This window comes from Nicotiana sylvestris, chromosome 3 (assembly GCF_000393655.2).
Source record: "Nicotiana sylvestris chromosome 3, ASM39365v2, whole genome shotgun sequence".
NCBI classification, from domain to species: domain Eukaryota; kingdom Viridiplantae; phylum Streptophyta; class Magnoliopsida; order Solanales; family Solanaceae; genus Nicotiana; species Nicotiana sylvestris.
Window position 1 is genome coordinate 99899183 of NC_091059.1, and position 13876 is coordinate 99913058.

Here is a 13876-nt window from a genome sequence, read left to right on the forward strand (position 1 = left end):
ACAATAACCACCCAATGGAATCCCATAAGTAAGATTTGATGAAAGTAGTATGTACCCAGATCATACGCTACCTATGAAGGTAAAAAGGCTTTTTTCAAAAGACACTGAGCTCAAGAACGTAAAAAATGGAGCAAGTTTTACTATTATATTATGAGGGTTAAATAATAATTATAATAATAATGAAAAAATTAAATAATAATAAAATTATTTAATAAATATATTTTTCTCTTGTAATATGGTTGATTCAATGATTAAAAATAAAATATATGAGGTATAATATAAAATATATTTAATTTTGCATTAGATCAATATGAATAAACTTCTATTTTCAATTTCATCTATGATAAGAATTTTGGAAAGGGATATGTTTGTCATATGATTATCTATTTCCGGATTGTTATCACCCCTAAAAAGGTGGTCAATTGTTTAACGAAGCTATGGGGTGAACTGGCTTATCGTGCATTTTGATACTACTAGTCTCAGAATACGCGCGTTGCGCGTGAACTTGGACTCAGATAATACGAGATTTCAAAAAAATCACATAACATTATTTAAATTTCATATTTGAGTTATATAATAAAAGTTAATGAAAAAACTTTAAAACTATGAAGCTGATGAATGTTAAATTTATTGAACTAACTCAATAAAGGAAAATGCTCTATCTTGTTAAAGTCGTCAAAATCCTAAATTTTAGTTATGCCTTAAATTAATTATTAATTATAATTATGATTTATCTGACATGAAAGCATTTATGAAGGGTAAGAGAATCTATCAACATTTTGTATTAGAATGTGCTTTTATAATAGAGTGTATATATACATATATTGACAAATAGATATATTATGCCCATCTATGAAAAAAAATTAATGCAAATATAGATCCTTAAATCACATTTTACTAAAATTATAATAACACTTAATAAGCTGAATATAACCTTTTAAATATGAGATAAAATTTACATTTTAATATAACTGGTTAACATAGTTTAATTTATTAAAGGAGTAATTAGTTTTTTAAAGAGTATCGAAACTTTTAACTCTGTGATAATAATTGACTTCGTATAAATTACCCCATAAATATTTAGGTTATTAGGTACCTTAAATTTTATTTCTTATTTTGTTAGTGTTATTCTAGAACTTGAAGGGTTATTTTATACTGTCAAAATATTCAAAATTAATATATAGTAAACATTTATTTTAATCATTTAAACAGATATTGTATTTAGTTAAATATCAATTGTTATTTCCACTGATTATTCTCATTTACGTCTCATATTGCTTGGCATGATGTGCTTATGTGACACACGTAATAAAATTGCTGCATTGTTTGGATTTTTAAGTTTTAATTAGATTATCTTGTGTTGAAACCTATGGTCATATTTATAAAGAAAATAAGTATATGTAATGCTACGCGAGAGAGTTAACTTTTTAGGAAGAAACATACTTACAATGACAAGTCAATAGTTGTTTTACCCAAATTCAAATAAGGAATATATTTTTGGCGTAATCCTGGCCACTTAAATTTGTAGGGCTTTTGAAAGCCGATACATGAACTTTGAATTTTCCCATTTGAACACTCAAACTTGAAAAAATGAGTACTAATAAACACTTTTGACCATTGACCATACCTATGTGGAAGCACTTCAGCTGACATGACTAAACTGTGTGCAAATCACGCTGCCAAGGCGCGTGAATAGTATTGTTTTTACTTAAAAAAATTAAAATTAGAATAAAATATAAATAAAAATGAAAAATGAAAAAGAAAAAAAAAGACTTTTCCACTTCTTTCATCTTCCCAGCAAAACTCTCACCCAATTTTTTTATTTCTCATCCTAATTTCTCTTCCCCTCCCCTTTCGCTGTTTTTTTCCCTTCATCTTCCCCTCCAAAGACCAATTGGCTAACACAGAAGGCTTTTCAATTCGTGACAAGAAGAAAATTTCATCATATTATAGCTTGGAATCAGGCAAATTTCAGAAACAATCTCCATTCTATAACAAATTATTTTACAGGATCATACTAATTTCTTTAAAAAAATAGTATTTGAGAACATGAACAGGTTACAATGATAAGAAAAATGAAGTGGTGAGCAAATCCAGCTGAGTAGCAACTTAAAAAATTAGCTAAGAATTAAGATGCATAAAAAAGGCAAGACTGAAACAGAAAATCAGAAGCTGCTCAAACTCAATTTCCCAGATCAGAAACCCTAAAAACAGTCAAAATCCACTAAATCCACTATCGATTTTTCTCTTAGGTGTATTAAATCGATATCTTCTTCATCATCAAAATAGTTGTTTTCTTGTTTGAGTTTTTGGTAGGGAATTTGCTTGACAATGGTGGATGTCATGTTTTGTAAAATAATATAGAGAGACGTACAAGACAAAGATGATATGAATAGAATAGGAGGGTGAAGGAAGAAGAAGGGGGCGGTTGGGTATTTCAGGCTTTTTTTTCCCTTTTTGTATTTGTAGCTTTTTTTTTTTTTTTTTTCTGATTTTGTATTTAAAAATGGGATCCACAAATAACACATGGCAAGTAATAAATAGCTTAGCATGATGTGTTGTACATGTCAGCGCAACTGGTATACACGCTCTGGTGGATGTGTTTATTAGTACTCATTTTTTCAAGTTTGAGTGTTCAAATGAAAAAATTCAAAGTTCATGTATCGGCTTTCAAAAGCCCTACAAGTTTAAGTGGCCAGGAAGCCATTACGCCTATATTTATATAAGTTAAATTTTACTTTACTTTAAATATTAGGATGTTTTTATACCCAAATAAGGAAAAACTTAGTAGTCAAATTTTATTTAGTGTCAAACTCCTAAATAATAGGAAAATAGGTAAATGACGATTTTGTTTAATATAAGTTCTATTTTAAAAGGGTAAACAAGGCGAACGATATTTCGCTAAGGGCCTTCGTGCTTTTAATATAGTATAAATTTAAACCTTTAGGCAAATGAAAATGAAAATAGAAAGAAAAATAATACCTTTTCGGATCTGAATTGAGGGGAGTCAAATCCGAGTCACCACTGATTTTGCTTATGCTCTCCTTTGATCGAGTGCTATTTCTATAAACAAGATTGAGTAGGAAAATATTGAATTCGCTACAATAGAATATAGAAGTCATGTGCGATAGTCAGCTAAGTCAGAGCGGAAGCAGTCATGCCATATACTATCGTCAGATAATACATCAGAAGCGATGAGGGGCAAACTCACATGACCGCAACTTAATAAAAAAGTATCCTTGAAAATACTCCAATTTGTTAAAACTCATTATCTTCAATGCTAAAATATATTTTAATGTAATATTTAAATTTGAAAGCAAGATCTTCACTCAGCTTAACCACTAACCCCACTGCGTAAGGAACATGAACATCCTTAAAAGAGGGAAGATCTTACATTATGTATACGGTCAAAGTCGGGCTTCGCCCTTTTTGAGAGACTGATCGAGGATGGAGCTCGATAAGTCAGGATTGGCACCGATTGATGACGGGACATGACACGGGGATAAATTGCTAAGCTCATGACTCAATGGCCAATCAATATCGAGACCAGCCATGACCGAGATCGAATCAAGAAAGAGAGCGAGCGAGATCGAAGGAAGCTTGTTAAGTCAGATAACGGAAAGCCAAGATATTCGTGATCGAGCAAGGATCGTGGCAAAACTCTCGGCACGCATCAAGTTAGGATCAGTCATTTAGCCAATCATGGGATTTCCTTCCATAGTTAGAATTGTACCATAAGTAGAACTTCTCTACTACATAAAGGGAATTCTAATCATTTTGTAAGGGGATATATTCACGCATAACAAGGTAATATATTTCATTTTTTCTCTCGCAAGCTCTGTTGTTCAGTTCATACTTTTCATTACGCATACTCAGTTGGTTCGAGGGCGGTTTAGCTCGAGGGCCACAATTGTTCATCACATAGGTTTGCTTTATTTTACTGTTAATTCCTAGCATTAATTATTATATTTCTCAATTTGCACCAAGTGAAATCACATATCCTTAAAACCACTTATAAGTTTAATTATTATCCAATTTTAAGGGTAAATAGTTTGAGGCCCACCATGGGACTAAGGATAATAGTGATTGTTTGGTACAATTTTTGTAACACACACTATTTTACGCTTGTTCTTTGAATTGTCTTTGATTGTAGGATCAACATGTCAAACTCTCAAGTAGCACCCACACACACAGACAATGTCCTTGGTTTTCTTGGCGAGAACGATAATATAGCCGCCCCCGGAAATGGAGTACCTTCGGTCAACACCGATGGAGTCCTGGCCGTGGACCCAATCGACGTTAGCTCCCATATTTCCATTAACGGGAATTTGGTCGTCGATCTTGAAAATAGCATCCGCAGAGATGCTCGAACAACCGATCAAAATGCACAGGGTGGTGAAGAAGGCGGGATTAGCCTTTGAATGATATTCGAAATGTTGCAAACCTAACAAGCCGTCATAGCGCAACTCCAAAATCAGAACCGTGCACCGAGCAGGATCGAGTTCGATCCATCACAAGAAATTGTTCATAGATACGAATCGGTGCCAAAGAGATTGAATGGAGGAGAATCGGAGATCAATCCTGCTATCGTAAAAATGCTCAAGGAACTGACGAAGCAAATCAAGACAGGGGAAAAGAAGATCGAGGAAAATGATAAGAAGGTAGAAACTTATAATTCTAGGGTCGACCAAATCCCGAGGGCACCACCGATATTGAAAGGACTTGATTTCAAAAGGTTTGTCCAAAAAACTTTTCTCCCCGAGTGCTGCTCCGAAGCCAATCCCAAAGAAGTTCCATATGCCCGAGATTCTGAAGTATAATGGGACGACAGATCCAAACAAACACGTCACCTCATATAGGTGCTCCATCAAGGGAAATGACTTGGAAGATGACGAGATTGAACCGTGTTGCTGAAGAAATTCGGGGAGACTCTATTGAAGGGTGCTATGATATGGTACCATAATTTACCACCTAACTTTATTGATTCATTTGCTATGCTTGCAGATTCTTTTGTAAAGGCATACGCCAGAGCCATTAAGATCGCTACCAGAAATTCAGACCTCTTCAAGGTAAGACAGAAAGACGACGAGATGCTCAGGGAATTCATATCTCGATTCCAAATGGAGCGAATGGATTTGCCACTGGTCACCGACGATTGGGCTGTTCAAGCTTTTACTCAAGGTCTCAACGCTTAGAATTTCGTAGCTTCACAGCAGTGAAGCAGAATTTGATCGAATATCCCATTGTTACTTGGGACAATGTACATAATTGGTATCAGTCGAAGATCAGGACCGAGGATGATCAACTGCGGGTTTTGATCGGTTCGATTTATCCTAACAGGCCCGTGGACAGAGTTAAAAGGGACATTGACCGGGAACCACGGTCGAACAGAGACCTGTTCCCTCGATCGAGCAGAGACTGACATCAGCCATACGGTGGAGATCGGATAAATAAGGGGCCCAGATGCAACCCCATTCAGAATGATAGAAGGAATGATCAGGGACAGAGCTCCCGAGGGCTCATGAGCAAGAGTGGTTTCGATAGGGATGTCGGGTCTAAAGAAGCACCTCAATTGTCAGAATATAACTTCAACTTAGATGCTTCCGCCATAGTATCAGCCATTGGACATATCAAAGATACCAGGTGGCCTCGACCTCTGCAGACCGATCCGGCCCAGAGAAATCCAAACCAAATATACAAGTATAATGGTACCCATAGCCATAAAACAGAAGATTGCAGACATCTAAGGGAGGAAGTAGCCCGATTGTTCAACGAGGGGCACCTTCAGGAATTCTTAAGTGATCGGGCCAAGAACCACTTCAAAAATAGGGATTCCAACATACAAAACGAGCAGGAAGAGCCACAACACGTGATTCACATAATTGTAGGAGGGGTTAATATTCCTCAAGGACCGATATTTAAACGCACCAAGGTAACAATCATAAGGGAAAAGTGAACACGAGACTACTTACCGGAAGAGATTTTGTCCTTCAACGACGAGGATGTAGAAGGGATCGAACAACCTCATAACGTACGCACTGGTAATATCTGTCCTTATGAATTAAATTCAAATTAAACGTGTTTTGATTGATCCAGGTAGCTCGGCCAACATTATTCGATCGAGGGTCGTAGAACAACTCGGCCTATAAGATCAAATTGTGCACACAGCCCGAGTACTTTACGGTTTTAACATAGCGAGCAAAACCACCAAAGGTGAGATTATTTTGCTAGTGATCGTGGCTGGAACCATCCAGAAAATGAAGTTCCATGTAATCGAGAGTGACAAGAGGTACAATGCCCTACTCGGAAGGCCTTGGATCCATAAAATGAGGGCAGTGCCCTCGACCCTTCACCAAGTTCTGAAGTTCCTGACATCTAAGGGAATCAAAACACTATACGGGGAGCATCCCGCCTCCAAGGAGATGTTCGCAATTGATGAAGTGTTACCGATGTCAGCACTTTCTTCGGTAAAGGGATCAGATTCAAAAGGAAAACATGAGGCTAAATAGCAACCACAGATACCAGCCTCAACCCAACCAGAGATGCGGGGGACTGATGAGGACGATGACTATGGGATACCCCGATCTTTCATAGTTCCCGATGACTTCGGAGCCACCAAATCAATGGTCGAAGAGCTGGAACAAGTCACACTGGCCAAACATCAGCCCGAACGCAAAGGTATACCTGGGCACGGGGCTAACCCCCGAGCTTAGGAAAAAACTTATTCATTTCCTTATAGCTAACATAAATTGCTTTGCTTGGTCCCACCTGATATGACAGGGATCCCGCCAGAAATTACCACTCACAAACTAAGTCTAGATCCTTAATTCCGCCCGGTGAAGCAAAAAAGAAGGCCCCAATCTGAGATTAAACATGCCTTCATTAAGGATAAGGTAACCAAACTTCTTAAAATAGGATCCATTTGGGAATTAAAGTATCCCGAATGTCTAGCAAACATAGTGGTAGTCCCTAAGAAGGGAAAAAACTTAGAATGTGTGTAGATTATAAAGATTTGAATAAGGCATGCCCCAAGGATTCTTTTCCTTTGCCTAACATTGATTGTATGATCGATGCCACGGCTAGCCATGAGACTCTCAGTTTTCTCGATTCATATTCTAGGTAAAACTAAATACAATTGAACCCGGAGGACTTGGAAAAAAGTTCATTCATCACGAAGTATGACACCTACTATTATACAATTGGTGCAACATATAACGCCTAGTAAATTGAATGTTCGAAGAACAAATAGGGAAATCTATGGAAGTTTATATTGATGACATGCTAGTTAAGTCCCTGCGAGGAGAGGACCATTTAAAGCATTTGCAGGAAACCTTCGATATACTGAGGAAGTACAATATGAATCTCAACCCGGAAAAGTGTGCATTCAGGGTTGGATCGAGTAAGTTCCTTGGCTTTATGGTGTCCAATCGGGGGATTAAAATCAACCCCAATAAAATCAAAGTTATCGAGGACATCACGGTCGTGGATAATATAAAGGCCATGCAAAGGCTAACGGGGCACATAGTCACCCTAGGACGATTCATCTCGAGGTCCTCAGATAGGACACCGATTCTTCTCACTGCTTCAGAAGAAGAGAATTTTGCATGGACTTCGGAATGCCAACATGCCTTGGAGGAACTGAAGCGGTATCTATCAAGCCCACCACTAATTCATACCTCGAAAATGGATGAACATCTTTACTTGTACTTGGCAGTCTCGGAGATAGCGCTAAGTGGAGTCTTGGTATAAGAATAACAAGGTACGCAATTCCTTATCTATTATGTTAGTTGGACCTTAGGTGAGGCCGAGACTAGATATCCGCACTTAGAAAAATTAGCGTTTCTTTTAATAAGCGCCTCTAGGAAACTAAAGTCATAATTCCAATGTCATCCAATATATGTTGTGATGACTTATCCTCTTCGAAATATCTTGCACAAGCCCAAACTATCGAGCCGATTGGCCAAATGGGCCATCAAAATCAGTGGGTACGATATTGAGTATAGACCCCGAACTGCCATCAAGTCTCAAATCTTAGCAGACTTCGTGGCTGATTTTTCACCGGCCCTCATACCTGAGGTTGAAAAGGAACTGCTGATGAAATCAGGTACCTCTTCGGGAGTTTGGACCCTCTTTATGGACGGTGCTTTGAACGTGAAGGGGTCCAGACTAGGCATCGTACTAAAATCACCCACGGGTAATATAGTTAGACAGTCTATTAGAACTACAAAATTGACTAACAATGAGGCTAAATATGAGGCCATGATTGCAGGTCTCGAATTAACTAAGAGTTTGGGAGCAGAGGTCATAGAGGCCAAGTGTGATTCCCTTATCATAGTAAACCAAGTTAACGGGACTTTTTAAGTTCGAGAAAACTGAATGCAAAGATACTTGGATAAACTACAGACAACTCTACATCGGTTTAAGGAGTGGACCTTGCAACATATACCTTGAGAACAGAACAGCGAGGCCGATGCTCTTGCCAATCTAGGTTCATCGATCAAAAAAGAAGAACTCAACTCAGGGACTGTCGTACAACTCATGAGGTTGGTGATCGAAGAAGGTCACACGGAGATCAATTCCATGAGTTTGACCTGGGATTGGAGAAACAAGTACATAGAGTACTTAATCCCTTAAATCCCCTCGAATCCAAAGTAATCGGGAGGTCTACGCACAAAGGCAACACAATTCACCTTGTCTGAAGACGGAACATTGTTTAGAAGGGTGTTTGATGGGCTGTTGGTAATATGTTTAGGATCAGGGGATACCGATTACGTCATACAGGAAGTTCATAAAGGCACTTGTGGAAATTATTTCGTTGCCGAATCGTTGGTCCACAAAGTAATCAGACCAGGATACTACTGGACCGATACGGAGAAGGATGCAAAGGAGTTTGTTCGAAAATGCGATCAATGCCAAAGGTATGCGCCAATGAATCACCAGCTCAGGGAGCAGCTCTATCCGTCTTATCCCCATAGCTATTCATGAAGTGGGAATGGACATCATCGGCCCTCTTCTATCGGCCCCAGGTAAAGCTCAGTTTATTTTATTTATGACTGATTATTTTTCTAAGTGGGTTGAAGCACAGGCTTTCGAGAAAGTGAGAGAAAAAGAAGTCATAGACTTCATCTGGGATCACATCATATGTCGATTCGGGATGCCCTCTAAGATCGTATGTGATAATGGAAAATAATTAATCAGCAGCAAAGTGACTAAGTTTCTCGAGGATCAAAAGATTAAAAGTATCCTATCGACGCCTTATCATCCCAGCGGGAACAGACAAGCCGAATCAATTAATAAAACCATCATTTAGAACCTTAAGAAGAGATTGACTGACGCCAAAGGGAAATGGAGAATGATACTGCCCGAAGTTCTATGGGCGTACAACACAACGTCGAAATCCAGTACCGGAGCAACACCATTCTCATTAGTTTATGGCACCGAAGCTCTAATCCCGGTCGAAGTCGGAGAACCCAACATCAGGTTTCGATATGTAACATGAGAGTCAAATAACGAGGCCATGAATACGAACCTAGAATTGTTGGACGAAAGACGCGAAGCCGCCTTCATCAATTGCCCGCTCAAAAACAGCGGATCGAAAGGTACTACAATTAGAGAGCCTATGTTTGACATTTTAACATCGGGGACTTGGTGCTAAGAAACGTCACCCTCAACACCCGAAATCCAAATGAAGGGAAGCTGGGTCCAAACTGGGAAGGACCATATCAGGTCCTCGAAATCATCGAAAAAGGGTCCCACAAGCTCGGCACAATGAACGACGAACAATTACCGAGCAATTGGAACATATCACATGACGAACAATTACCGAGCAATTGGAACATATCACACCTAAAATGATACTACTGCTAAGGTACGATCCTTTCCATTTTCATTTATATTTTAAACTAACTCCTACAGGTTAAATCAAAAACAGCATTGGACTCCTAGACATGAAGACTTTAGGTCTGAAAGCACGTGTTGTACTCTTTTTCCCTTAGACCGGTTTTGTCCCAAAAGAGTTTTCCGGCGAGCTTTTTAACGAGGCAACCATTGGTCATGCTAACTTTGAACAAGTTAACAGTATCCGAGGCTTCTTTACAATCAACCTCGAATATCGGGGGGAATTACCCTCAAGTGCCAACTTTGTTGCTAGGAAATTACTTCATGGCATCAGGGCCTAAATAGGAAAATTTGTAAGGGCAAAATGGTCAAACGAACCGTGCCCGCATAGTTTGCTCGAGCCCTGGCATAAAACATGTACTCATGTGTAATCAAATATAAAGAGAAGTATTTTCCTTACCAATATCTCATGCCTTAGAAAAAAATTTCTACTTCACAAAGTTATACTCTCGATCTATTATGGCTTAAGGGCCGATCATTACTGGAGTTCAGATAATTACCCCTACGCTCGGGGACTGCCGTTTGAAAAATAACAGAGATCGAATTATCAAAACTTCGAAATCATAAGACCTTTGCGGCAACTCTCGATTCTTATAGTCCACGACCACCCCACTCGGGAACTGACACTTCGGGGAAGCTCGAAGTAAAACAGGAAAAATAAGCCCAAGGGGCAAATCCTGAACTAAAGAGGCAACAACCAAATTAACGCGGATTAGAGGCGTCCGAATTTCGTAACAAAACAGGCCTTCGAATTCTTTCATAAACCGGTTAAAAAGGCTACCCCCGACAAAATCATACAAGGCTCGATAATATGAAGCCTCGAAAACTCTAATGAGTACAAAATTGTTCAAACTCTCGAACGGCTCCTTACTTCGTCCTAAGGCATTACAAACTTTGTGAACATGAATGATAAACACAGGAAAAACTTTAAAAGCTGAAAAGGGGAGAAATGCATATATATATATATATATATATATATATATATATATATATATATATATATATATATATATATTAAATGATCGTTTTACAAAGGTCGGATCAGCCGAATACAAAAATTTACAAAGGCCCAAAGGCTACTTCGAGTTCGAAAGATACTTCTCACTCGAATAGAAAGCCTAAGGGCTACTTTCACTCCGAGTTCGAGGTATCATTCTCACTCGACTAAAAGCCTAAATGCGACCTTATTTTGAGTTCGATCAGGTTTGCACTCAATCATTAAGCTTAAGGTTTACATAAACTCAAATTTCCTATTATTGTTTGGGGTCCATCGATTAGAAAAGATCAAAGACAAGGCTTAATATCGGCCTTTACCTTTCCCAAACCTTGGATCCTCGAACACAACTTCATGATCTTATGCTAAGGCATTTTGACCCTTACATAAAACAACAGAAAAGAGAAAAAGACAACAAATTCATAAGCCATGGAAAGGAAGGAAATATTATATATATATATATATATGTATGTATGTATGTATGTATGTATGTATCAAAAATCATTTACAAGGGCAACATGGCATGATCAGAATTCCCTACAAAAACCAAAACGGCCTTAAAAGAAACACGAAGAAAAAATACAAATCCTAAGGGCCTACTCTTCTTCAGGAGAAAAATCCTTACTCTCGGGGTATTCCCCACTTTCGGACCCGCTCATGCTCCCAGAATAATCATCGTCAGGAAGGCCAACACTTTGGCTTCAACTTCAAGCTCTTTGGCACTCTCGATCTCAGCTGCAAGATTAAAGCCACGAGCATGGATCTCCTCAAGAGTCTCTCTTCGAGATTGGCATTTAGCATACTCGGCAACCAAGTTCCCTCGAACCTGAGCAGCTCGACAACCTCCTTTGCCCGAGCTTGAGCAACTTCAGCGTCTGTCCGATAGACGACCACCATAGCATCGATATTAACCTTGGCCGTTTCGATCTCCAATTTGGCCGCTGAAAGTTCTGTGTCCAGCTTCTCCCGATCGAAAGTTGCTAACCCCAACCGAGATTGGAACTCCTCAATTTTCTTTGCTTGCACCGAGGCATTCTCTTTCAAGCTTTGAAGCTGGTTCTCAGCCAAGGCAGTTGAGCTCGGGTAGCTTCCTTCTCTGAGGCCAAGTGGTCCATCTTCTCCTTCTATCCTTCGACCTCAACTTTTAATGCATCTGTTTCTTCACGAAGCTGCCTGATCACGTCGAGTTTTTGTTGGACCTCCGGGTTCGAACCATTAACTACAACGCCTGAATCAGCACCATTAACTTAAAAAATTCTTCTTACCTGCTCCATCAGTTTGGTGTACTCTTTCTGAGCCGTTTCTAGCTCAGCATGGAGGCCTTTAGCTTCTCCTTCTCTTTGCTCACTGAGAAATTTATTTTTTTCCTCAGTCAGCCCCCGGATCTCGGCCTCATAATGACTCATTTCCCCTCGGGATCAGAGTAATGCTTCATGATGAAGCACCGAAGCCTACAAACATAGAAGGGAAAAGTTATACAAATGGAGAAAAACCTAAGTAAGAAAATTGACAAGAAAATTAGGGATTACCTGGTTTGGAGCCATTGAGCTTCGTTGAAAAGACAAGGGGCTCCCACCTCGTCCATCTGGGCTCGATCTTCCTCCGTAACCAAACACCAGAGGTAACTAGCTACCCCTACTGGGGCATCGAGAACCCGGACATACTCTGGGACTATGATAACGATTGTCCGCTTTCACCCGGGATCAACACTTGGGGACGAGAATTGGTTGGTCAATTTAAAACTTGAGGAAGCCTCGCCCGAGATTTTCTTCAGAACCTCTAAGTCACTCTGACCAGTGACATCTTCCACCCCAGTAAATAAACCATAGAAGAGATCTTCCTCTACGTGGGATACTTCCTTGGTGCAAGTCTCCGCGGCCTGAGCATCACGTATAATCGAATCGGAGACTGAAGGAAACAAAAAGGAATCCCCGATCTCTATTGCCCCAAGTAGGTACTTTGAGGTACTGACTCCGTCTTGGGTAGCCTCCAGCCAGGTTTCTGCACCGACGTCCACCGCCTATTCAATGGTATTTTTGCCCTGAGGTAAAATATCTTCGATTCCTTTTGGCTCGGGGACTTGGGCTGAAGTCTCCTCCTCGACCCCATCTAGCCTAGATGGGGCAGTATTGACTCCCACAGGTTCCGAAGCCTTCCGAGCCCTAGTACTAGCTCGTGCATGGGCCACCAGCCCAGAATCAGCTTCATTCTCTTCTTTTTCACCATCTTCGGTCTCATCTCGTAGCCTGAGGACTGAGTCCATTAGTAGAGGGATGACATATCCCTTACGGGTTTGCCTCTCTTTAGGATTCTGCTCATCCAACTTCGTAGAGCTCGGAGCCCCTCTCCTTTTCTGCTCTTTTTTCTACTTTGGAGCAAATGGTTGGGGAAGGTCTTCTTCGTCGCCATATGGGGGGCCTCATCGACACGTCTTTCCCGAGACCTGCAAGAGAAAGACAAGTAAGATCAAGGAAAAATTCGAACAACGATCAGAATTGTCAAGTCATACAAAAATTTACTGTGGTTTCGGGCCTCCTATAGGCCCTTCGCCAATTCGTGCCATGCACGCTCAACGTGTGTCGACTTCGAAACTGAGCTCCTGACCCAATTCTCAAGCCGGGGGATTGCACTCGGCATCTAGGCAGCGACTGCATCAAATAAGACGCCAATAAGAAAGGATGAAAAAATGAAGAGAATAGGCGGAAATTAAAAATGGAGTTATACTTACATTTCATATTCTATTTCTTCGGAAATGGCATGCTCTCGGCTGGGATCAAATTCGAGATCTTCACTCGGACAAACCGGCCCATCCATCCCCAATCTTTGTCCTCATTTATGCTCGAGAAAGCTACCTTGTAGGCCCGACGTTGAAGCTTTATTAACCCCCCTCGATAAAGTCGGGGCTATATAAGCGTATAAGGTGGTCGAGGGTAAAGGGAAGACCATCGACTTGGCTCACAAAGAAGCGGAGCAAAATCACTATCC